Raw genomic sequence first — 26,904 nt, forward strand, 5'->3', positions numbered from 1 at the left:
GACATGATTCATTTTGTAACACAAACTTCTGGAGTTGAACGGGTCCGCCAAAACCATAACCAGATGGCAGATACTGGTATCCCTAAAAGAAGTTGATGGGCAAACTGCCTCCCGGAGGCAACATTCGTTGCTGTTATCAGTTCTTAAGAGACTTGGATGAATCACAATATCATGGCCCTGTATACTTTTGAGGAGATTATATCATCAGCTATGAGAAGCTTGCTTATTCTCTTTTGCTGCCGCCTCTTCTTTAAGTTTCTTCTTCCAGTAGTCATCAAGTGGAGGTCCAAAAATAGCTTTTCCAGAGACGACCCCAATCCTGCAGAACAAATCATTCAGCAATTAATATTAGATACTTGAATTGTGCATGAATTACAGAATCAGTTAACTTGATGAACAAATGACTAAACTTTTAGGTTAGAGTGCTAGAAAGAGTTTAGGTCCTCAGAATGGTGACTTCATAACTTTTACAAAGACCTTGCTTGATGCTCCATCCATTCTGGGATATCAAGACTAATAAATGGCTATTAGGAAGTCGGGTCTGCGCCACTTTCTGTCACCCCAACATTGGGAGAGAATCTACGGCTCTATTAATATCAACTTAGGACATTGTCCACTGCTCGCATCCATCTACTGTATTACCCGAAAATGCTTCACAACTGCTGAATTCTCCCTTTCAGTGATTGTGCCATAAAAGCTAATTATTAACAGCTTTAGCAAAAGGCTTAGTCACAACAAACATGTCTACCAAAACAGCTATGTAATGCACATGACATCGGTCAAAACAGAGGTGAAGCCAGCGAGAAACACCCAAGCAAATGCAGCAAGCCAAGCCAAGCGTCAAACAAAGGCAATCAGGATATCAAAAAATCTTCGTATAGAAACTGAATCTAGCAAGATTCTCAAGGAATACTGACTTCTCAACATTCTTTCCACCCAAAATGGAGGGTGAAGTCTGAATAATCTGAAGGCTGTTGTTCAACACAACATACAGTCAAAATATTAAGTTTTTGTTAGGATTTAAACCTGCATTAAGAATTTCACCAACACACTTGGACAAGAAGCACAGCTTTGGTTCCACCACACTTGTTAAGCCGTAGATACTGAAATAAGGTTTCCATTCGCAAAATCATTTTAGAAGCACAGGTGTATCTTCAAAGAAGCATTTCCTACCAGACAAGCAAATGACAAATTGACTCTTTTTAACCGCATAAATGCATCCCAACTAGTATTCCCGTATGACAAATTCAACAGCACCCTCGATTGAGTATGGCCTGTCCAATTTACCACATATATCAGAAACATTCTAAAACCTTGAGGGAATTACTAACAGCACTGAAAACCTGTACGAGTTTCATGTTGTGACACTGACATCCAAATACCAAGCATCAAGCCTTTAAGAACCATACCAGTCTCACTTCATTGACCAGCACTAAAGTTCAGGGGTATGACATTCAGCAGGCAGTTCCTCTATGCAAACTCAAATTTTAACAGCAGCACATAATCTCTCAATATTCAATACATATTACTCTTCGCTATCTTCAAAATGCCTATGGTCTCCTCATTTCTTTTCTACATTTATCAGAAATGATTTTATCAGTGTAAATGCCCACAAAGAGCATGGATCATGTTTTCATGACTAACCCAAGTTTTTATAGGTAATGCTACTTATCTAAAGTTCCTGATTACCATTTGAGACAACACTGAATTAAAGAGGCCTCTCAACATGAATATCACTAATCAATACCATCTAACTCCTATTCAAGAAAAATTGTCCTTGCTAGCGTGCCATTGCAAATCAGTTTATTCTTGCCAGAGTGCCTATACTTCACTCATGAAGTCTAACCTCTCCCAATTAATACTGTGAATTTAACCATCATTCTCCAATAATAACCACAGTTAGCATTTGTTTATTCTACGAATTTTTGGGCACAACACCATACCTCGAAACTTCATGCCATAATAAAAGCAACAAATTTTCACTGGCTTGAAATTAAATAGCTATGACTCGTTCAGAAGCATTCAGGGGAAGAAAAGGCATAAAAATTTCCAATCTTGAATCGCAGCCAATTCACATAGCAGGGGAGCACTCAAGCAAATCTACACATAGACATACACAAATTCAAGAAAAAATAAGAACAAGGCATGGAAGCTTACACAACAGCTCCGATAACCAAAGGAAACGACAAAAACCTCCTTCTCCCGAACATTTATCAGGCTTTGGATCAACACTTCCAAGCCGAAAGGAGACTCCGTCTTCCTCCTCCTCCTCCTCCTCTGCAGATTTCAGAAAGTTCCTCTCTGACTCCTGACGCTGTTGATGATTCGGGCCATCACATATTTTTTTTTATCACCGGCCCAATACTCTTTATAAATGGGCTTCGGTTTGGGCTCAGTGTGGTTTAACTTCAGTCCAATTTCGTTTATGTTCGTAATTTTTCATCTTGCTCGAATTATTTATCCTACATGTGTCTTTCTTTTATTATTGTGACTAGCATTTGTGGCACATGCATTATTTGGCTGACGGTTGCCAAAAAAGTAAGTGTATCGAATGAAATGAGTAGAAAGGAGAGAGGGTGGAAAATTACAAACTTAGGCCTTTTTTCTTTTTTTTTTTCTCCTTTTAGATGATGTAGTGTCGCATTAAATGGGGTAAAATATGTGAGTTGGTAGATTTTTTTTCCAGCATACCCTAATAGGGGGGGTAGGGGGGGTGAGATGCCAGCCAAATTTTATTAAAGTAAAAAATTAAAATTGAAGGGGAACATACACCTAACCTTCCATTACATTACATGACTCTTACTTGAAACTTTAAACAAGGAATACTCCAATAAATCCTAAGAAACATCTCAACTTCTACGTTAATTTTGGAGTGGTCGGTTAATTTTGGTTCAAAGGTTTAGAGGGTAGAGAAAACTTGTGTTAAACCAAATCAATTTGAATTATTAGAAATTAAAGTGCAAATAATAATAGAACACTTGATGCAATATTAAAGGTGGCATTGGATTGGCATAGAAAATATGTCACCTAGGATCTCAAGTGGTGGCACCCCTCCATAGAATAATTAAACTAATGGAATGATACCCACCAAAGCATTATTAGTTGAAGCGGCAAGCAGTCATTTGATGATTCAACTTGGACCGATTGCAGGAAACGTTGTAAACTATCATTTGACCGAATCTGGGTTGGTGGCTGGGCTTTCACATGTACTACTACTACTTGCATTCTCCCATGCAAACCGTGGGATTATTAGGGCAATATTTCTGCAATGGCCGCACCATGTTTCCATCTCCTAATCCAAACCCCCCCCCCCCCCCCCCCCCCCAAACCACAAAACCAAAAAAAAAAAAAAGAAAAGAGCAACTTTGACTACTGCTGTTTCAGGAGAATTTAATGTCGAAGATAGGTCTGCAACTGGACTACTTAGAATCCAATTGGCATGTACACCGAAACAGATCCAAATTTCATAATGTAAATGAACTGATACTGGTTCAATTGGTGATAAACGAGTAATAATGGAACAGTAATGGTAGCAACATACACACTGACGAGTTATCTAATCTGCATCAGACATCAGAGGAGGGAGAGCTCCGCTGTGCGTGAAGATAAGATATCAGGCCGCTGTTGCAGAGACAACATTTCATTTAGGTTCAGGACCACCTCCCAGAACATACCCAAATCCTTCTATTCGCATTGTAAGCCGCAAGGTTTCGGCTAAATGTATGATGAGGTGAAATGAATGAATTGTTCTCGAGGAACTAACGGCTGCAATTCGGAGAAATTTTTATTGCGCTAATATTTATTACTGCAACCATTTAATAGTAGTAACCAGTAGTATAGTAATGGTCATTACTAGGTTGGAGTTACAATAATAATGTCTCAACTGTCAACCAACCTCATCAACATCAACCTGTGACCTTGGGTACTTGCTTTAAAATGTAGTTGTTTCCATTAAATTCTGAAAATGAACAAACAGATAAAATGTTCCTTTCTTCTGTACAATTTACTTCCAGTGCTGTGATCCCTATCGCTGTAAAAGTACGAAGCCACCTTGGAACAACGGATCACTGGTGTAGATGAGGATCCATAAATATGCAATTACGTGTGATTACTATTCAGTAATCATAAATATTCCTTTAGTTGACCCGTGAGCTTTCATTAATTGTTGCTTTGGGCGGACTCTGAAACCGAATGAAATACTAAAGTACTCAACTTGATTATATAGTATAGCAAGGCGTCTCTGTTAAAGTTGATTGAGTTACAGGTTATGCCCCCGGAGGCTACTGGCTACGGTGTATGTATTTGGTCGAACGTTTTTTTATTCCCGTTTAATTGACTTTTGAATCTAAGTCAACCACACGGAACTGGAGTCTTCAGAGTCAGCTCCTCTTACTGCTTTACCGACCTCCTTTTTTTTTTTTTTGGTAACTAACTTGCTATTTATTTATTTTTTTCTCTTCTCTTTTCGGGTAGGTCATTTTTTTCACCGGGAACATCATCATCGTCTTTGGTAGTTCTTTTAGGTCGCGGTGTATAAACGTATCAAAGGCAACCAGCAGCGGAGAGATTGTATATTTCAGGAAACCGATCATTCCTGCTAAAAATACAGTCAGCAAAGAGAAGAAATTGCTGCAATGGATGAAAGACTGTAATTACAGGTGTTTCGCATACGAAGAAAGAGATATTATTCCTCATTTCTATCCACAAAAAGAGAGAGAAACTGAGAGATCCTAAGGAATTTAACGCATCCTGAGTACATGAGTCTGTTCAGAAATCCAGGCACCAAGCACTAAACAGGCAGTTTTTAATAGCAGTGGTCAGAAATTAACTAGCAAAACAAGATTATACTTGAGCCAAGTCAATCACGTCTAATGATCACATGTTTTTCAGGTCACTGGAATCGAAGTTTGCATGATCATAGAAGTTGTACAAGCAGCTATTTGCCTATAGGTAACAACCAAAAATGTCTTTCCTTGAATTACTACGGCTTATGATTCTGGGTATAGATGTAATCAAGATGAGCAGCAAGAGTCCTCCTCATCAAACATTCTTCCTCCCCAACTCCTCCGCAAGTTTCTTCCATCTCTGCTTGCTTTGCTTCTACCTCCTGCAGAAATAAATCGAATACGAGCACCCCATCAGAAAAAAAGATGAGCATAAAGACCATCTCAGCATGTCTGCAGAGGTGAAAACTTGAAAAACAGGGGAACAGAGAATTAGACACTTACGTGTTGCTGAGTTTTCATCAGGGTGGCATCAACAAAAGCCGGCTCAGGACGACCAGCAAAAGATAGTGACAGAAAGCTGAAAAGAAGGGCTACTGTGAAGAAGGATACAAACTTAGCCATGTTTTTGCTCGCTTCAAAATAAGTAGTATATGTTGGTGGTAACTTGCTAGTGAGAGTTCTTAAAGACGCGCGCTGAGAAAGGGTCTGAAATAGCCTGAATATATATAGCGATTGATGATTGAAGGCCAACGCTGAAAGGTGGGTGTGAACTTGGAAGAGTAAAAGGGAGACTTTTAATGCCGCCGAACAAAATAGTGAAAAGAAGAAAAATAAATAAATTGGAGAAACAGAAATTCTAGACGACCACAGAAATAACAAGGGGGAAAAAACAAGTCAGAAAACAGTTAAAAATCCAAATTCATTCCTAATGATGGCTTTGTTTGTCGCAAATTGGCGTAAGAATATAGGTGGTAGCTGACCAGAGTCAAATAGAGAATGAAGGTACATGACAAAAGGCTCGGCCAAATCTCCTCCCTGAAAGAGTGATTTGGTGTTTGTTGTATTCACGAGGGATTAACAATTTGATAGTCAAGGTTAGCTCATATCACCAAAGATCACTCCAATTATATATATATGCAATATAAATGGGAGTGGCTCTCGTGAAGACGGAACTTTCAGTAATGCAACGACGAAATTAGTAATACTTATTTCGTTCCACCACGCAACTCGTGTCATTGGCAACTTATATATTTTTGTAACACTTCATCAGGTGACGTATTTGGAGGGGTTACTCTTATAAATTTCATTTTCGTTTTAAAAAAAAAGTTTATAAAATTCCTTAATTAATGTGCCTTGTTTTTTTTATTTATTATTTTTCAAGATTTTAGACGTGAGATGGTATATAGCATGTTTGTTTTACTCGACAAAGTACTGTTCAGTTTCTTGGCTTCTGATTCATGGCGTGTTGCTCGGGTTTTTTTGACCCTCAATTTACAGAGGAAATCGACAAGGACAAGAAACAACGTTTTACATGTAGTCCAATGGCTTTTGAAAACCTTTGGTTGACAGTCACGTTCTAGAATGTCCTGGAAAAGCTTTTACTCGTTTCCTGGGGATGGTGGCTGTGCTGGATCCTTGGTTTAACTCATGATGTCACGTTGAGGATCACAAAGAAATATTAGGCTGCTGCAGACCTTTTTTCGTCATGGATGGTAGCTAATTATGTGGATGATAGACTATAACCACTTAATTATGGGGAAATTTCTAATTTCTACCTGGTGCATCATTAATCTCGGCCGTTGACCAATTAATCCTTCATCTCCGTTTCTGAAGCTGCTGGGGTCGGAGATTTCATCATTGCATAACACAATTTCAAAACGCAATCCCAAATTCTGATCAGTCGTTCCATCTTTACGCGATTTATACCATGACATTACGATAAATTACTAGCAGTTTGTTTAGCACTCTGACGATAAACTTTAAGCTAGCTTAAAACGAGTCAAGTCCGTGTGCGTGTCTGTGTGGTGTTGGGGTTTATTTGATAGTAATTTCCAACATCTGCAGCACGAAAAATCTTAATCTATATCTGAGGTTATTTATTTGATCCAGCCTGTGGACTATAGTCACGGATTGAAAACGAAAAAAAAAGATGTCGTTGTTGTGATCACACTCCTGACGTTTGCAACACCTAAAAAATCGACCAGCTTTTGCTCGTCTGTTTGGGCGTTTTACGTTCATTCATCTTTGTGGTAGGGATTAAAAAGTGCACAGCAGTGCCTGTTGTTCTCCAAACTATGGCTGCAATCGACTCAAGCAACTCGCGAGCGCTAGCAGTTTGAGTCAGAGCTCGACTCTAGGTCGATCTACACTGAGCTCGAGCCGAGCATTAATATATACGAGTCGAATTCGAGCAACTATTTGTTAGGCTCAATTACTCGACGAATCACTTGAAGAGTTCGAGCTGATATAAAATTACAAAAAACCCCTACATCAATTAAAATCGAGTTGATTTCGAGTTCGTCGCAAGCCAGAAATCGAGCCAAACTCACGAGTCAGAAATGAGCCGAGTTTGGACTTTCCTTTTCCTAAATCGAATCCAACTCGAGTTTTAATTTTTTGACTCGACGAGTTCGAATTCGAACTTGAACTCGCATATTGACAAGTCTAACTCGATTCTACTCGTTTGCAGCTCTACTCTAAACTAGAAATCAAATTAAAAATTTTTAAAAAAAAAAACTCTAAATTGAATTTTCAAAAAAATCTCTTTGAATTAAAGTCCGCTTTCCAGAAGGGGATAACGACCGCACGATTTGGAAACGGATTGCCATATAGCATTAGACGCAATTTCAAGGTACGTGTTTGAAATGTTAAAACATCAATCCTCCCACAATTAATGCACATAACACCTATTACTTTTATACGGTACTTTAGGAGGACGTGTATTTTGGAATGTCGCACAATCCACGCATTTCCCCTAACAAAGTTCCCCACGATCCATTTCAAATTTTCTATGGATGGCCCATTTTGATGTGAATACTCAGATCTGATAGGCTTGAAGAGTATGCTTCTTTTTTTTTTTTTTGGCTTTTGGGATGTCTTGTTGGCCTTTTCATTTCTGAGAGATAAACATCACTAAAGTTAAAAATTACCGGTAATGAATAGTGAACAGCGTACGCAGACAAAAAGGATGAATATTAGTCCATCACGCAAGTTGCCACTAATGAACGGCGTCGTTATCAAATCAAAGCACCAATTAAGGCTTCGAAAGTACTACGGGTTCTTGATTAACGAATTCATTCAAAGATCATACATAGATAGATAGATTCTGCAGAATATCATATGGTAATAATCATGACTTCACATAACTACAACTTTCTTCTTAAAAGATTCTAGCTGACATTGGCCCAAGGTATTGCAACAAAAATAATCATCAGAATAGAATAGGTCTAAAGCCGGGCTGGCATGCCAAGTTGCCGACCGTTACCGCCCATTAAAAGACTAGAAATGCATGTGCTACAACTTGTGCTAGTTCTAATCTTTGTTGCCTGCTCGGCGCTGATGGATGGGAGAAAGCATGTAGATTTATCGTTATCAACATGACTGTTGACCCAAAAAAGAAACGAAGATTGTTAAGGGAATAAAGTGGAGAACAAAGTGAAAAAAAAGAAAGAGTGACTTTGGATAGACGAAATTGGAAAGCTATCAACCGAGAATCGCAGGTGTTTGTGAACGGTCGGCGCTGCGTTCAAACTTCAGAGGCCCAGTTCTCGACCTGATGAAGTCAAAAGATCTTCTTGTTTTAAATCCCTTTCGGCTGAAAAAGCATAATTTTGACCAAGTGCATTTTCTCGCGGTGAAATTAGAAAATTACCCAACATCTTTACAAGATTTGGCCATTGTGGAATCTGATTTCCTGAGGTTCGCATGTACAAAATTATACCACGAAATGCAGGCATCCTATCATTGAATTTTCCGATATTGAGGTTGAATCAAATGGTGCCACTGGTCTGTTATGAAATGGGATCCCTGCATAATTTATGGACACAAGATTGCCCAAGCTGGAAGTGCAACCGTATGTAGCTCTATTAATGAACTAAACAGAGATTGGTTGAACCAACTATTTTTGGAGTAGTTGGCCACAGAGAGAGTCTGGTTCAAGTCAAGGAATCAAATTTTTTGACTTCTATTTTTCTTCAGAATTTTCTAGAAGTTCACCTGGTGATGGTTGAATCCGGACTTCTCCAATCCCATATACTCCCTCCATTTCATTTTAATAGTCATAGTTTTTTTTTCACACAATTTTAAAAAAGTAGTTAACTTTATTGGAAAACAAATGTAAGTTGCTATTTTTTTAAAATACCCTTACATTAAATAGAGTACAACTTTATATTAATTATTTATGAAAACTTGAATTGATGGTCAAGAAAGAATCAATCCTTATCCATATATTAATATATTTTGAAAAATCTACATGTATTAAATGGGGTAGGTTATATTCAATAATAATATATATTAAATAAGATAATTTATACTAATAACAACCTACATTTAATATGATTATTTTAGAGAAATTAAAAGATAATTATATTCTTCAATTGAAAAGTAGTCTATAATTTGGGACAGGCGAAAAAAAAAGGACTATCAAAGTGAGACGGAGGGAGTATTTACGGACCGGTACTTTGTTACCAACTCTTCACTCTTTTAGGGCCGAATATGTCATTTTAAGTACTTAAATTGGAAAAAAAAAAAAAAAAAGTAACAAGGTAGTTAGGAGTCTGAAACACTGGGAAGATCATCCGCAACTTCGGACCAATCGATATAAAACAGGAGACAAGTCAGCAATAGAAGAATGAATTAAGCGCGTACTTCTAGTAGATAGGGTTACTCAGGACGAAGATAGGAAGACTAGGAGCACATGGAACATTCCTTAAAATTCCAAGCTTTTGCTTAATTTAATTTTCAGGGATTGGGCTGATTGACTTGACGCACTTGACATCATGAAACCCACGATCTGGATTGAAATCTAGTGGACGTCCCCTTGCTTCTTGAGAAGAAAATTCAAACCCACATCAGATACCACGTCTGCAAGGGACCTTCTTTTAAGAAAATCAGATTCCGGGTCGTATTGCCGTTTATAAAATGTCTTTGATGTTGTTCTTTCTTTGACTTTAGATGAGCCAATAAATATTCATGTCTCCATGCATTTCTCAAAGCTTCATCCATATTGGTAGGACCTAGTACTTTGCATCGCTGACCATATATTATTGAGATGTTTATTCACGTGATGGTAACCATGAGATGAAATATCGGATGTCCCCGAACCATGAAATACCACCTTCCCGTCCTTCTCCATCCCAGTTTTGTATCACTGGGCTCTAGAGGAAATGTACACAAAGAATTGCATATGCTGAAGATAGGGCGTTGTAACATGCATATCTTCATGCATACCGTCCGTCAAAAGGGTGCTCGTATTTCTAACCCAAAGAAGGGATTAAAAAAAAATGGGAGCTTGTATTAGCACTTGCAAATATTAACAGCGCTTCTTTCAAGAAATGTATTGCCGGTGTATGTGATTACGAGTCTAAATGCATGCATGTCGCATATGTAAATTTTAATATTTAAATTTAAATTAAAATAATATAACACGTATTTAGACTTGTCAGCGTGCGTATATATTCACGATATAAGAAGAAGGATTGACCCTTAAAAAAAAAAAGTATATAAAGCATACTCCTCCCAAAACAATACAATAAAGTTGTGAGGGGCTGAATTGTTAAGAAGACTAATGGCACCCATATCCACATGTCTTTTATCCTTAAGCTTTAGACTAGTTTTACAGTCAAAAACTCATAATATATCACACAAAATCAAGTGTGAATACGAGCTTACATTGATCGGAAAACCTCACTGTGATATCGTTGTCTCCTTTAATCAATGCTTCGTTCTCAGTATTCAACTCTCTGCATAAATATAGTCGTAAAGCGTTCTGGGTTGATTGATATAAGGGACCCTTGAAGATTCTTACATGTGTAAAGGAGTTGGGCCATGGGGTTAGCGTTCAGTTATTGTCGTCTACGATCTCAGTATGTATGTTCTGTGATTGATGGAACTCTGCGAAATTTTATCCACAGCGTTTTTAAGTTGGAAAAAAAAAGAGAAACGAAAAACCTTTTGCATAAACTAAATAGAATTCTTCTTTCTTTGTTTTTCTCCATAAAAAAGAAGAAAAGACTAACTGTGCTAATATACAAAAAATTGTTATTGGATTAACGATTATGCAGCGTTGTTGTTGGGGATGTGGGGCATCTACTGGACCTGCTAAGGAAAGCCCAAGAACGCCATTTTTGTACCGCAAGCCTTTCCAGATGTAGTCTGTCGACTGCATCGTAACAAACTTTTCTTCTTTGAGCCCAGCCCACTGGTTGCTAGCTCTAATCTGTCTCTGTTATCTGTAATCCATGATGCATATGCTCCACTTTTTCCTTTTAATTTTTTTTTTCCTTAGCAAGAGAAGGGTAGGATTTAAGATGCAGGAAAGGAGAAGGTTAATTTGAACCCAAAACCTTTAATTCCTGAAATTTCAACGTAATATATTCCACTTTTATACCAACCAGTTACAAACTTACGATAACTATATACGCTTTTCAAGATTTTTATTTGTAATTTTCTTAGCGCATAGGAGTTAAATTCACTTAAAGCACATAGATGTAAGAATGATTGTGTACCGAATTTCATTGTATCATCTATGCACTGTCCAGTCTACAAGGAACATTTTGATGAAAGACCATCTAAAAGATCAATCAATGTTTAGGCCTTGTTTGGATTGCTATTTTTTGTTAAAAAGTTTTACATTTCTTCATGAATATTTCTTTTATGCATTTTTCAATCACTTGTTCATTTCATATATATCACATTCTCAAAATGTATTATAGTAATTTCATATATATTACATTGCTATTATAGTAATTTTTTTTTTCAAAAGATATTGACAAATTACAATTTAAACAACCTCTTAATTTTTACTATAATTCTTCATTTACTTTCCGTGACTTATCTTGTAACTAGACCAAATTTCATCAGGAATATATACAAAATTTCTTTGATCGACTCGATTCCATGTGTTATCCCTTGCTTAAGGCCATTTCTCTCTCTCTTTTTTCTCTTTAGTGTAAATGGAAGAACTCGAAACCGATACTTCTTACTCGCACTCCCTCTCCCAAAATCACCCAATCCATCCTTAAGGGCCGTCTCTTATTCGTTACTTACAGAGTGATTAACCTCTCCGTCTAAGTAGCATGGTCCACCTCTTCAGATCATGTACGGAGACTTTATAAAAGAGTTATAACACTATACAAAACCAGTATAAACGAAAAGGACCTCATATGACTCTAAATTACATTCCATGAGTTTTCTGGTTTTTCCAGTATAAACGAAAGAAAATAGTTTGTATTTGATCCACACAATAACAGACTTTTTCTTGTTTCAGCCCAGCCCACTGGTTGCCAGCTCCATTCGTCATCCGTGATCCATCTACTGATCTATTCCACTTATAGTTTCATCCTAGCAAGGCCCCTCCTCCCCCCTGCGGGCGAAGGCCATACTAACATGTTTCTTATGCACTCTTCAAGATTTCTTCTTATTTTTACATTTTTCAAGATTTTACTTGTATTAAGTTTTTCTTGCATGGTGTAAAAGTCACTTAAAAAGTACGTACGCAAAGAATGATCGTGTATCAAATTTCATAACATGATCCATGAGTGGACCTACTGTTCTTGTCTATTAGGAACATTTTGATGAAATAGAATCTGAAAGATGAGTAAATGCTTAGTCTTTACTGTTACCAGATTCTTTAATTAGTTTGCGTGATCCAGGACCCAGGATAGCTTCGAAGCTATGTTTTAACTTTTTGAAACTTCGATTCCATCTTGTCCTGTAATTATAACAAATTTCATAAGGAAATATATACAGAATTCTTTGATTGACTCCATTCCATGGGCTATCCTTAACTTGAGGCCGTCTCTTCTTGGTTATTTTTGGAGTCATTAACCCTTTTGGTCTGATTATTACTAAGATCATGAATAGGGTATTTAGAAACGAATCATGCCAGTGTATACACCAGCATAAAAGAAAAGGACCTCACATGACTCTAAATTATATTCCATGAGTTCTCTAGTGTTTTTTTGCCCCTTCCAGTCAGTTTAATACATCTTCTTGGATACACTGAGTCACTTACGCATGCACTTGTAGAAATTATGACGTTTTGGTCACAAGAGCAAGATAATACCCCATTATGATTTACACTCCAGTAATTGCAAATTTAAGCACCAAGATTAGCGGTGTGTTATAACAGTCACGCTATTCACCTATAATTTCAATGACACGCCTCTATAATGAATTTTAACTTGAAAAGCAAAAAATAACTTTGTCCAGAAGAAACATGAGCATATGGAAACTGCCTCGTTAAATTACTTCTACGTCATTTAATTAATTTGGCTACTCTTGGAGTCGCGAAGCCAGGATCTTTCGTCTTCGTCTTCATCTAAACATTAAGTAAGATACATGGAGAAAAATGTCAGCACTGGTGGCGGGTGCAGCCGCGGGATGAACTTGTGCTGCTGCAAGAATAGGCTGACCGAATCTTGTAGTGATCAGAAGAAACCAATTGCAGGTTGCTGCCCTCCTGTGATAAAATTTATTGACGGGTTGGCGGCACGACTGATTACTGGGGTTACAGCCGCGTTTTTCACTTCGCTGGAAAGGTGTCATTGCATGTATATTGAGACCAAAGATGATTCTGACGATGGTGGTACTGGTGGGCGGCCGTTGATCGACAACAATGTTCACCTGAAACCAGGGGAATAAATGCATGGGATTTGATCAGCTGAAGTTCGCAAGCAATTGAAGAAGATGATCTATTGTAAGATTGCTTGGGTGAAATGAAATCGTGGCTTTTACATCGATCCTATTGTTGTGATGTTCAAGAATATGAGTAATCAAGATTAGATAAGAAATGTAATGGGACAGCTTGAACACCTTTTCCTGATGCATGGGATATTTGGTTTAAACAAATTATTTAAGAACCTTTTAGCAGTTTCTCTTCTTCATTCTCATCAAATATGGGTTGTGAAATTCACGGTGGAAGTTCAATTTTCTTCCTTTCTATTCTCCATGTAAAAAATAGGTCACATAGTAAATATGCTTTCTGGTCACACAAAAAAAAACATTCAAGAAAGAGATCTTTCTCAAGTTCTTAACTACGTAAGAATTAAGATGAAAAGTTCGACAATTTCATTGAAGAACCCATTTCTGTTAAAAAATATGAACATATATGTTTGCCATGGAGTCCGCAGTTGTGTTTGCCTAAGATGAAAAGTTCGGCTACTTCATTGAAGAACCTATTTCTGTTAAAAACATATGTACGTATATACATATACACATATACATATATATATATATATGTATATATATCTCCCCATCCCAATTGAATTAGGTCCAAAGGCGGCTATTGATCTTGTTACTAACAATCGTGAAAATATTCATGAACTGGGCCCCCTCTTATTTGACTGCAGGTACTTGGTAAGATGGATCCCCAACTCCAAGTTCGGCATATGCATGGAAGCTAATGTAGCAGCTGCTTTTCATTCTCGATAGGCCTTCCTCCAGTATTTGTAATATTCTGGTATTCGATTTGGTAGGAGTTGCCTTCCCACCGCATGTGAACTCTTAACTGGCTTATGTTATTGAATATATTAGCTTTAGTTTGCCCTATATACATATATATAAATAAGAAGTTGCATTTTCTGAGGAGGACCCGGGAGGAATGCTTCCCATATATGGCCCTTGATTCTGCGTTCTAGGCCCCAGAGAGAAGGTAATTTTTTTTAGGCCATAGCCTGAAATTGTAACGTCTTGTGAAATTGTAGGGCTTAAAGTATAAAATATTGTAAATACAAACCTCGTAGTGAGGGGGGATGGGTAGAGTGATTTGAAGAAAGAGAGTGTAAGTGAAATTTTCGAATATGAATCCTTCCACTTATACTGAAAAAAAATCTTTACAGTGAAATTTAGACCCAACAAAGAAATCAATAAAGTTTAAACGAATGAAGGCGAGACTGATTTTTTTTTTAATACTACTACTCGTTACAAGATTCGAGTCCTAAACCTACGGTAGGAAGAACTCTACAAGACTGCCCTAATCAATGGGCTAACCCCAGTAATTATCTTGGTTGCAAACTTGGTCAAGCGGAGTTGAATGTATTATTTTGGAACCATCTTTGCCGCCCAGTTATTTTTGGTCCAAGACAGATTGGAATTTGCCTATTTGTCATCATGACTTCGTAATACAACCATTATTTACCCTTACCCTTCTCGTTGCTGAGATTTCAAAGCTCTGACTCTCTCTGTCTCTCTTTTCCCCGTTAAGCAAAGCTTTAATTTATTACTACTACTTGGCCTAAACCAATTCCCTCTTCTTCTTCATAGATATCTCAATGCTTTCCCTTTTTTTGTTTTCTGGGTAGAATCCAACAACGTAAAGAAGTGAAATATATGCTAGCTTGAACTAACAATTACAATGAGCGTGGAATCTGCTAGAAGAAGATCGCGTCGGTGATTCCGAAGCTCAATTATTTGTTAGTTCAATCAAATAGGACAACTTAAAGCTCAGCTGATATGAACCTGTATGAATGTAATCGTATATCTAAACTCCTTGATTGCTTCTTAGGGTAGTTCGCTTTCAATCCCACTATATTCTGTGTTTTGTTTCTTTCATCTTTGGTGCCTGAAGAGGCGATTTTTGGTGGATAAGTAAGCCGACCTAAATCAGTCCTCTCTGAGATGAGGTGAGGTGAATTCGTGTGTCCGAAGTCAACCTTCTTGTCCGAAGTGAATGGCGGGGCTTCTCCCCTGGTATCACTCCGACGATTAAGTTAGTATGAGAACGAGAAAATGCTAGAGTATGAGCAAATGAACAGTGTATGCTTACTTGTTGGGAGGGTGTGGGGTATTTATAGAATGAGAGTGGAGGGCAGGACGGAGGTCTTATGCCGGTGGGACCCATGTCCTGCCATTACGGCTCTGCTCCCTGTCAGATACCCTGACTCTGACACTGTAGCCGCCCGGACAGGGTGACGGGGAGTCCTTTGCAGTAGCCATTAAGTGCAACAGTGCTTTTCAGATAAAGCACACTGATCCCGGGTGATGTCAGGTGTCCTGACATCATTAGCGTGTAGCTGAGGTGAAGGTGCCGAGGTCACCTACCCGGTAGACTAGGGATTTAGCCGAGCTTAGGGGATATCCCCGAGACGCGGATGAGCTCTGATGAAGGACGAGGTGAGTTCACCTCGGGCATGAAGGATGGCCGAGGTGAGCATCCTCAATAAGCCCCCCAAGCCTCGGGAGCTCCGGGCTAGGGAGGTTCCGAGGCTTCCTTGTGCCGAAGTTGTAGAGAGTCGGAGTCCCGAAACTGCCCCGGAAGATGCGGGGACGCGACACGTGGACGTGTCAGTTGACAGGACGTGGTCACTGGTAACCGTCGCGTCGTGAAGTAGTGGGACGTTTCGTGCAGGGTGTCAGCCGAAAGGACGGGGCATTAATGAGGAGAGAGGGAGGCACGACGTTCTGAGTTCGAACGTGGCCGTCCTTTCGCATTCTTGCCGCCTCTTCATATTCCGCCCAAACCCTTATAAATAGGGGGGCCCCCTCACCGCACTTCTCACACCTTTCATTTTCATTTGAGATTTGCAAGTTCACGAGCGTAGCCGAGGTCAGTTTTTTCAGCCGAGGTCGGTCTAGTAGCCGAGATCAAAGCCGAGGTCATCCACTTCGTCCAACTCCGTAGGCAATAGTAAGTATTCTTCTTCTTTCTTACCTCATCTTTCACCCATGGCCAAAACAGCTAAGACCTACAAAGAAACCGTGACACCGAGTTACCGAACCGAGGTGAGGCCGGATCCTGTAGAAGTGACGACGTCCAGCTCTGATGGGTCGACGCCGAGCTCTGGGGAAGGATCCACCGAGGAGACCCGCGAGGGGGTTGACGTCGAGTTGGAGTCATCCGAGATGAGCGAGGGTGGCTCCGAAGTGGCCTATGATGAGGAGCTCGGCGTCGAGATACCACACGACGAGGACGCACTGGAGCCTGTCGCTCCCGAAGATACATCCAACATCGACTTCGGCAAGATGCCGAAGTTTAGGAGTCGCATCGGAAGAGATAGGGCCGTGAAGGTGATAAACAAGTACCCTTTCCGGTCGGGGTACGAGATCACACCGCCCGGGGTGGATGACTCAGCCGAGAAGCCCCCCATTGGCATGGTGGCCATCTATGTCCAACAATTGGAGGCCGGGCTGAGGATGCCTACGTCGAGGTTCTTCAGGGATCTGCTCCGTCACTTCGGCGTGAGGATTACCCAACTCGCCCCGAATGCGATCCGCATCATTATTGGGTTCGAGATGCTGTGCCGACATCAGGAGGTGACTCCGTCTGTCGACCTCTTCCGCCGATGCTATACCCTCAAGGCGCACGGGACAGACAAGGGATGGTTCTATGTTGGCAATCGGAGCAATGCCATTCCGAAGTTGGTGGTCGGCGCTCCCAGCTCAATCAAGAATTGGAAGCGCGACTACTTCTTTGTGTCCGAAGTGGACTTCCCCAGGGGCTTTTGGTGGAGGCCAATCAAAGCGAAGGCCGATCCCTCTGCTGGGGATGCCAAGGAGGAGGACTTCCAGAAGCTGATGGGGTCGGGACTTCGGATATACAGTCTGGACTACCCCGAAGCCGTGCTGGTTGACGGGGGAATTAGCCGAGCTTTGATCCCTCCTGACAAGACTCCCTTCACCTCCACTAAACTTAAGATACCTTGTAATTTTCTTTCATAGCTTTGATTTCACTTCGGCTAAGGCACATGATAATATTTGCTCTTTGTGCAGTGACAAAACTGTCCGACCTCGTCGTCTCTGGCTCGTCCGAAGTGGCCAAGAGGCAGAAGAGGAAGAGCACTGACGAGACATCGGCACCTCCGCCAAAGAAGAAGAAGTCACAAGGACCAGCCGCTAAGACTTCGGCGTCTAAAGGCACTCCCACCAAGGTTGGCCAGAGCAGCTCGGCCACGGCGACTGCTGGGTCCACCTCGTCTGTGCCAGAGGGAGTTCCCCTCAGAGTTGTTACAACAGTCACACCTCCTTCTGGCCGAGGCAAGCAGCTGAAGCCTCCAGTTAATCCGGTGTCGGGGACCTCGCTATGGAATCGTTTCCATAGCCCCCCAGTGTTTCCCGGAGACGATAAGACGCACCCCGGCGGGCATTGGTGTCCGGACTGGAAGATTTCGGTCAACGACAGGTGCCAGCATCCTCGGGTTGCCCAAGAACTAGTGATGCACTCCCCCTTGCCGAGGGACTTGGAGTTCATGAAGAAGCTGAGCCCGGCCGAGGTGGTTCAAAGTCTCATGGTGTCCACAGCTTCCACTTCGGCCTTTGTGGCCGAGATGGCACACCGCTACTGTGCTCTGGTCGAGGAACAGGACACCGGCAAGTTGCAGAATCAAATCTCCAAGTTGGAGAAAAAACTGTTGGTGTCCGAGTCTGAGAAGGCCGAACTTGAAAGGCGGCTTAAGGAGGCCGGGGTGAAGGATGAGGAGGCCGCGGCTACTATCAACAGTCTCCGATCGGCCCTCGAAGAGGAGCAGAAGAGGGGGGACGAGGTGAAGGCGTCCCACGAGCAAGCTCTCGAGGGTGCCGGAGCCTCGGCCGTAGACGCTTTTCGGAAGTCCGAGGCCTTCATCAAGGACCTCGGCCAACTACTTACGCCTAACTTCATGTTTGGCTTCACATCGGCCGTTGACGAGGCCGCAGCTCACCTCTCCTCCGAGGCCTTGGAGTCCTTAAAAAACCATACCAGCTACAACGAGGACTCCAAGGAGTTATGCGATCGGATGGCCGAAGGCATTCAGGCAGGAAGGAATTTGGCCGAAGTCCAGGTCGAGTTCAACAAGTGGCTGTCCGAACTCGACGAAGTGTTCGAGGACGTGGAAGTGGAAGAAACTGGAGGAGAGGACGCTGAGGGAGACGAAGCCGAAGAGGACGTCGGCAAAGAGCATGGAGATGAAGTTCACCCCGGCGGAAAAGAGGCCGAAGAGAAGGATGCCCAGGAGAGAGCCAAGACCGGGGATGGAGCCGAGACGGGGGTCTAGGCTCGCGGTTTTAAGGGGGTGGCCGAGGTGGAGAGTGCTTAGTAGCATTCGGACCTCGGCCTTGTACTTTGTAACGCTCTTTCTTATTGAATGAAAGCATACTTCTTCTCGTCTCAGTGCTTTAATTTCTTGCTTTGACTTCATCCCTTGCTTGTCCCCCTTATTTTTTAATAGCGTAACAACGATGTTGAAGAATAACATAATAGCTGAAGTCATTACTTGATTAAAAATTCAGGCGTAATACAATCTGAGGTTCTCGGCCTGCCAAGACCTCGGCACTAATGAGCCATCTCGGTAACTCAGTTTACAATACCCCTTAGGGTCAGATTCCACAACTCGGTAAGGGCCTTCCCATTTCGGGCATAATTTTCCTTGCGGTTCAGCTCGGCTGACTGAGTTTTTTCTAAGAACCAAGTCTCCAGCCTGGAATCTACGATGTCTCACGCGGGCATTGTAGTAGTGTGCCAGTGTGTTCTTGTAAGAAGCTATCCGGGCTGAGGCGAGATTCCTTCGTTCTTCGACGAGGTCGAGGTCCAGCTGCCTCTCTTCGTCGTTCACCTCGGCGGCATAGGCTGCCAGCCGAGGGCTGGGGGTAAGGATCTCAGCCGGGATGACCGCCTCGGCGCCGTAGGTCAGGGAGAATGGGGTTTCTTGCGTCGCTGACCTCGGCGTGGTCCGATACGACCACAAGACACTGGGGAGTTCCTCCACCCAAGATGACCCAGTTCGGTGTAGTCGGGTTCTGAGACCATGTAGAAGACTCCGGTTGAAGTTTTCTGCTTGACCATTGGCCTGGGGGTGGCCTACCGAAGTGAAGTGTTGTTTGATGCCGAGGTTCTCGCACCAAGTCTTGAACGGGTTCTCGGCAAACTGTCTCCCATTGTCCGAGATGATGACCCGCGGTATGCCGAAGCGGCAGATAATGCACTTCCAAAAGAATTTTTGAATGGCCAGCCCTGAGATGGTTCGAAGTGGCTCGGCCTCGACCCACTTGGTGAAGTAATCCACAGCGGTTACTAAGAATGTATAGCCCCCGACGGCTTTGGGGAAGGGACCTATGATGTCTGTCCCCCATTGCTCAAACGGCCAGGGTGAAGTGATGGGGACCATGAAATTTGAAGGCTGGTGGCGCTCGGGTGCGTGGATTTGGCAGGAAGGACAGCCGAGAACGAGGTCCTGGGAGTCTTGCCGAAGTGATGGCCAGAAATATCCCAGGAGCATAGCTTTCTTGGCTAGCATCCTGTGGCCGATGTGAGCCCCACATAGGCCCTCGTGGATCTCGTGGAGGACCTCGCGTCCTGCCTCGGGGGTGACACACCTCAACCATGGGCCGAGGTAGGAGCGCTTATATAGTTCTCCATCGCGGAGTGCATACCGAGCGGCTTTGCGCTGTATCTTCCTTGCTTCAGCTCGGTCTTCGGGAAGGACTCCTTGACCCAAGAAAAGGATGAACGGGGTCATCCAAGTTTCTTCAGAGTGCACGGGGCAGGCCACCTCTTCCACGTACCCTGGTTCACTCAGGACCTCCACCAAAACGGTTTTGTTGAGGTCAGAGAATGAAGTGGAAGCCAGCCGGGATAAGGCGTCGGCTCGCTTATTCTGGGACCGAGGGATCCTTTGGATTTCGAATGATTTGAAGTACGCGGTGAGTTGGTGAACTTTGGAGAGGTACCGTTGCATGGTCTCATCCTTGGCCTCGTACTCACCAATAACTTGGCGTACCACGAGCTGGGAGTCACTGCGGACGTGGATTTGCTGGGCGCCGAGCTTGCGGGCTAGCTGGAGTCCAGCGATTAGAGCCTCGTACTCGGCTTCATTGTTGGTGGCCGGGAAGTCGAAGCGGAGGGCGTAAGAGCAAACCTCCCCCTGAGGTCCTTCCAGGAGCAGTCCGGCTCCACAGCCGTCTCCATTAGAGGATCCATCGACATACAATGTCCACAAGGATGAGATGGACACCTCGGGTAAGGCTGAGGTGGACTCTGGACCTTCCGTGAAGGTGAGCTCAGCAAGGAAGTCAGCTAAAGCTTGAGCTTTTATGGCGGTGCGTGGCTCGTAGGACAAGTCATATTCTCCCAATTCGACAGCCCACTTGGTGAGGCGACCAGAAGCTTCGGGTCGCACCAATATTTGCCGAATGGGCTGGTCGGTCCTTACCGAGATGGGATGGGCTAAGAAGTAGGGTTTCAACCGCCGAGCTGCGTGGACGAGCCCCAGCACAAGTTTTTCCACTTGCGTGTATCGGGTCTCCGGCCCGCGGAGGGCTCGGCTGACGTAGTAGACCGGCACTTGGGTGCCCTCATCTCGGATGAGCACAGCGCTGACAGCCTCGTCGGCTGCGGAGAGGTAGAGGTAGAGCTTCTCCTCGGGCCGAGGTGAAGCGAGAGTTGGTAGGTGATGCAAGTACTGCTTCAGCTGGTCGAAAGCAGCCTGACACTCCTCAGTCCAGGCGAACTGGTCAGCATTTTTCAGCACCTTAAAGAAAGGCAGAGCTTTCTCGGCTGATTGGGACAGGAAGCGATTCAGCGCGGCCAGGCGTCCATTTAGCCGTTGGACTTCTCGGATGTTCCGGGGTGGAGACATGTCCTGAATGGCTTTCACCTTGTCGGGGTTGGCCTCGATTCCCCGGTGGGAAACCAGATACCCCAAGAATTTTCCCGAGGTGACGCCGAAGACGCACTTCTTGGGATTCAGCTTCATCCTCGAGTCTCGCAGGACACCCAAGACTTCCCTCACGTCTAACAGAAAGGATGAAGTGGCGAGACTTTTAACGAGGATGTCATCCACATAGGCCTCCACATTGCGGCCGATCTGATTCTGGAAGAGTCGGTTGATCAGCCTTTGGTAGGTCGCCCCGGCGTTCTTTAGCCCGAAGGGCATGGTAGTGTAACAATAAGTACCTCGGTCGGTGTAGAACGCCGTTTTCTCTTGGTCCTCCTCACTCATTCCTATTTGATGATACCCTTTGAAGGCATATAGGAAGAAGAGGATTTCATACCCCATCGCCGCGTCGACGAGGGCGTCTATCCTTGGCAGAGGATAGCAATCTTTGGGGCAGGCCTTGTTGAGATCGGTGAAGTCGACACACATTCTCCATCCCCCGGTGTCCTTTTTTACCATGACTGGATTGGACAGTCAGGTGGGATATTGGACCTCGTGGATCATCTTGGCCGGCGAGAGCTTGTCGACCTCATCCGATATGGCTTGGCTACGTTCGGGGCCGAAGTGCCTTCGTTTCTGTCGCACAGGTCGGGCCTGCGGGTCAACGTTGAGTTGGTGAGTCATGAGCTCGGGTGGCACTCCGACCACTTCATCCGCGGACCACGCGAAGACGTCTCGGTGGTCTTTGATCAGGGAGATCATTTCTTCTTTCAGGGGTGAGGGTAGTCCAGCCCCTACTTGGACCACTTGGTCAGGTTTCGCTTCATCCACTACCACCAGTTCCACCTCATCCCCGGGCTCCAGCCTGTTGGGCTCTTCTGCCTTCTGAGGGTCGATGCAGTCTATGGAGAGGACCGCTGGCCTCTTTTCTTCTGACCTCGGTGAGGGCCGGGGGGTGACTGCTGCTTGAATGGTGGCGAGGTAGCATTCCCGGGCGGCGCCCACATCGCTGCTTAGCTCGGCCACCCCCGCAGATGTTGGGAATTTAAAGCTCAGGTGGTAGGTGGAGTATACGGCTCTCAAGGCATTGAGCGTGGGCCGGCCTATCAGCATATTGTAGGGGGAGTCTGCTTTGACCACCGCAAAACTGACAGGCACAGTTCGGCAGCGTGGATGACGCCCGATTGTTACCACCAGGGTCAACATGCCTTCCGGGTGGACGACGTGTCCCCCGAATCCCACGAGGGGAGTCCTGACAGGAGTGAGTTGCTCCCTGGTCAGTTTCAAACTTTCGAAAGTCCGGTAGTACAAGACGTCTACCGAGCTTCCGGGGTCTACGTAGACCTTTTTGACTACGTAGTTGTTGGTGAGGACTTCAATCACAAGAGCTTCATGATTGCTGGAGGCCGCAGGAACGGGGTCAGCGGGACCGTAGGTGATGACCTCAGACAGCCGAGAGCTCGGCTCGGCCACCTCCATCTCGGCCTGGCGGTAGGTCCGCTTCCGGGAGTTCTGGCTGTCTCCTCCCGTTGGTCCTCCCGCGATGGTATTGATCACCCCGGCGATGTTGGGGCCGTAGCCCGGTGAGCCATCGCGTGGGGGCTGCTTGTCCTCCCTACGGTCTTCGGGATCTCGGCAATGCATGTTCGTGTCCCGTCGGTCGTCGCGGCGAGGGCCCCGGTTCTCCCGGTGGGAGACACTTCGGTTGAAGCCTCCATCCTTGCGGACGAATTGCTTCAGGTATCCTTGCCGGATCAAATTTTCGATTTCCCGCTTCAGGTCGTTGCAGTCTTCAGTCTCGTGCCCTACATCACGGTGGTAGGCACAGTAGAGGTTCGAGTTCCTCTTATCTCTCCTCCCCGGAATTTCGGGAGGGTTTCGGCCGAGGTGATTCTGCCTCATCACAGCCAGGACGTGGGCCCGGCTCGAATTGAGGGGCGTCAGCTCGGCGTCCGAGGTGGACGATCTGCCTTTCACGATCCGGTCGAAGACACTTCGGCGGTCTCGGGGTTGGTTTGAAGTGCCACTTGGGCCTGGTTCACCTCGGCCAGTGTCTTTCCTCCTTCGGGGATCTTGCCCCGTACGAGATGTTTGGGCTTCTCGCTTCATGCGATTTACATCTTCACTTCGGATTCCCTGGTCCACCCTTTCCCAGAGCTCCCGGAGTGTACGGGGGTACTGCCGATGGATTTCGGTGTTAAAGATCCCTGCTATTAACCCGTTGGTGAAAGCAGCAATAGTTACCTGCTCGTTCTGGTCAGGTATCTGTACATTCTCCTCGTTGAACCTTTGGGCGTACGAGCGAAGTGACTCGCCCTGACCCTGTTGCAGGTTCAAGAGGTAAGCTGAAGTCTTTGTTATTGGTCGAGACGACACAAAGCGGTGAATGAACCGGTCTATCAGCTCATCCAGGGAGGAAATGCTCCCCGGTTCTAAACTCCAGAACCACTTCCGGGCGGTCCCGTGCAGGAAGATGGGGAAAGCCCGACAGATCAAGGCGTCGGGGACGCAGTAGAGTCGGAATGCGGAGATGAAGGCGCGGAGGTGATCCTCGGGGTCACCTCGGCCGTCATAGGTGTGCAAATTTGGAAGCTTAAAGTTCGGGGGCACCATTTCCCCGTTGATGTCATCAGTGAAGGGCGGAGCCCTCATGTAATCAGAAGCTAGGCCTCCGGGACGCCGAGGTGGGTCCTCGGCTCGTTTTCCCAGTAGTCCCCGAGAAAACGCTCGGGAGATGGAGGCAATCTTGGAGGTTGCCTTGGATGAGGCTCGCCTGGAGGTGCTCCGAGATAGACGCCCATCTTCGGAGTCCTCGCCTGAGGGCACTTCAGGGGACTTCGTCGGTCTCCTCTTGGAAGACTCGACTTTTTCTTTTTCCTGCCTCTTGAGGTACCTTCCTAGTTCCTCAAAGATGTTGGGGTTGTCCGTGACAAACTCGGCCATCTTGGCGATGGCCTCCTCATTGTTGGGTTGGGTCCTTTGGGACCCATGTTCCTCAGAGATACGATCTTGCTGGGCTCCGGATGTCTGCCCAGCCCCAGTTGAGGGAACTCTTCCGCTTCTGGAGCGCGTGGATCTCATTTTAGCAGTAATCTCGTTTCCACAGACGGCGCCAATTGAAGAGGCGATTTTTGGTGGATAAGTAAGCCGACCTAAATCAGTCCTCTCTGAGATGAGGTGAGGTGAATTCGTGTGTCCGAAGTCAACCTTCTTGTCCGAAGTGAATGGCGGGGCTTCTCCCCTGGTATCACTCCGACGATTAAGTTAGTATGAGAACGAGAAAATGCTAGAGTATGAGCAAATGAACAGTGTATGCTTACTTGTTGGGAGGGTGTGGGGTATTTATAGAATGAGAGTGGAGGGCAGGACGGAGGTCTTATGCCGGTGGGACCCATGTCCTGCCATTACGGCTCTGCTCCCTGTCAGATACCCTGACTCTGACACTGTAGCCGCCCGGACAGGGTGACGGGGAGTCCTTTGCAGTAGCCATTAAGTGCAACAGTGCTTTTCAGATAAAGCACACTGATCCCGGGTGATGTCAGGTGTCCTGACATCATTAGCGTGTAGCTGAGGTGAAGGTGCCGAGGTCACCTACCCGGTAGACTAGGGATTTAGCCGAGCTTAGGGGATATCCCCGAGACGCGGATGAGCTCTGATGAAGGACGAGGTGAGTTCACCTCGGGCATGAAGGATGGCCGAGGTGAGCATCCTCAGTGCCCAAACAGATGGGCATAAGAATAGTACTTTTCTGCTGGTACCTCTTAACGAGGAGAAGAAAGATGCAGATAGTCCAGGTGCATGCAAAAGACAGAAGAAAAGAAGTCTAATCATGTGAAATTTGCTACTCCTACTAAAGTGAGGGGCCAAAATCACCAGCTTCTGCCGCCCAAAGTTTGACGTTAAACATCTAGAAATGAGATAGTGATGGCCCAACCAAAACTTTTTCCAATATTAATTAGTAGACTAATCACTTTGTTACGTTGATCTGTGAAATCAGTTGTGTGTCTCGAATTGACAACACCATCTCAAAGCTAGCAAGGATGCGCCTAACACTCTTTTAATATTGATTAATATTGCCCCCAAGAAATTACAATTAGCGTCTAAGTTATCCCTTTCGTCACTTCTACAAAATATTGGGTGAATTTTGTCTGTTGTTTTTTTTTTTTTTTAAATTTTGTCATTGTTGTTATTAACAGAGTATACGATTAACAAATAATTAGAACCCAAATTCAGTGCTAGTTATAGCAACCTGCCAATAAAAAAAAAACAGAGAAAGTAATGCCATCTTTTATTACTAAAATACTTTGTTTTGACTGCGTCGCATTATGTATCATTTGCTAACCTCCAAATCTTCTACCTTTGATTCAAATTTAAATCAAATGGAGGAAATCTAAAGATATTTATATATTGATAGATCTCAACAACACGGTTTTCTATATCTACTTATCTTTCAGGAGTATATTCATGCACTTGCTCATGATCCTAGTTTAAACCGACTGATTTTGTTAGAAAATCTAGTTTATGATAATAAATCCAGATTCCTAATTGTGAAATATTTAATTACTCGAATTTATCAACAAAATCATTTTATTACTTTTGCTAATAATTTTAATCAAAATCTATTTTTTTGGTCACAACAAGAATTTATATTCTCAAACAAATATTAGAAGGACTTGCATTTATTATGAAAATTCTATTTTATATACGACTAATATCTTCTCAGAGGGGGAAAAGGGTATTAAAATATCATAGTTTATGATCAATTTGTTCACTATTTCCTTTCTCAGAGAACAAATATTTGTAGGGGGAAAGGACTTAAATCGAAATAAAAATTCGTAGGGACTCAAAGCAAACTCTTTTATATACTTTTTTTTTAACCTAAGATTTTGTTGTAGCTATGAAATTGCTTTTAACTAAATAGTCATAAAACCTCCTTATTACAACTTCTCTCGCAAGTTTGATGAAAATTTTTCTTCGGATTGTTATTCTAATAAATTTCACAACTCTTAAAAGAGACGTGCTCTGTGGTGTAGGCTGCGCTGCCGTATTATATTCTCCATTACTTCCAAAATAATTTACTAACTTGTTATTACGTACGCTATATGTAAAGTAATTTACTACTCCTACACAACTTTGTACCAAAAAGAGAAAAATAATAATAATAATAATAATGATAATTAAGGAGGTAGTTGAACTCTTATATCCGCTATGAACCTTTATTTAGTGACAGCATTCTTCTTATTACTGTTCTTTCACATGAATGCTACTTGCAGTTCATCCAATAAACAACACTAGGATATTCATTCGGGCCATTTTCACTTTCGTCATAATAAGTATAGAAGTGAAGTTTAAAAGCCATGTACAGTATAGCCGGTAGCTAAGCTAAACTAAAG

At 43.6% G+C, this 26,904-nt stretch overlaps 1 long non-coding RNA gene across 1 annotated transcript; it reads right to left on the minus strand.

Annotated features, from left to right (window-relative positions):
* Positions 1–550: 550 nt before the first annotated feature.
* On the minus strand, positions 551–2,630 carry LOC140011141 (uncharacterized). Its single transcript, XR_011818395.1, has 2 exons — positions 2,158–2,630; positions 551–659 (listed from the first exon to the last, which is right to left on the minus strand). It is a non-coding gene; the product is annotated as an uncharacterized lncRNA (long non-coding RNA).
* Between the last annotated feature and the right edge of the window lie 24,274 nt (positions 2,631–26,904).

The sequence above is a fragment of the Coffea arabica genome, chromosome 7e (genome assembly GCF_036785885.1).
Source record: "Coffea arabica cultivar ET-39 chromosome 7e, Coffea Arabica ET-39 HiFi, whole genome shotgun sequence".
Lineage (NCBI taxonomy): Eukaryota > Viridiplantae > Streptophyta > Magnoliopsida > Gentianales > Rubiaceae > Coffea > Coffea arabica.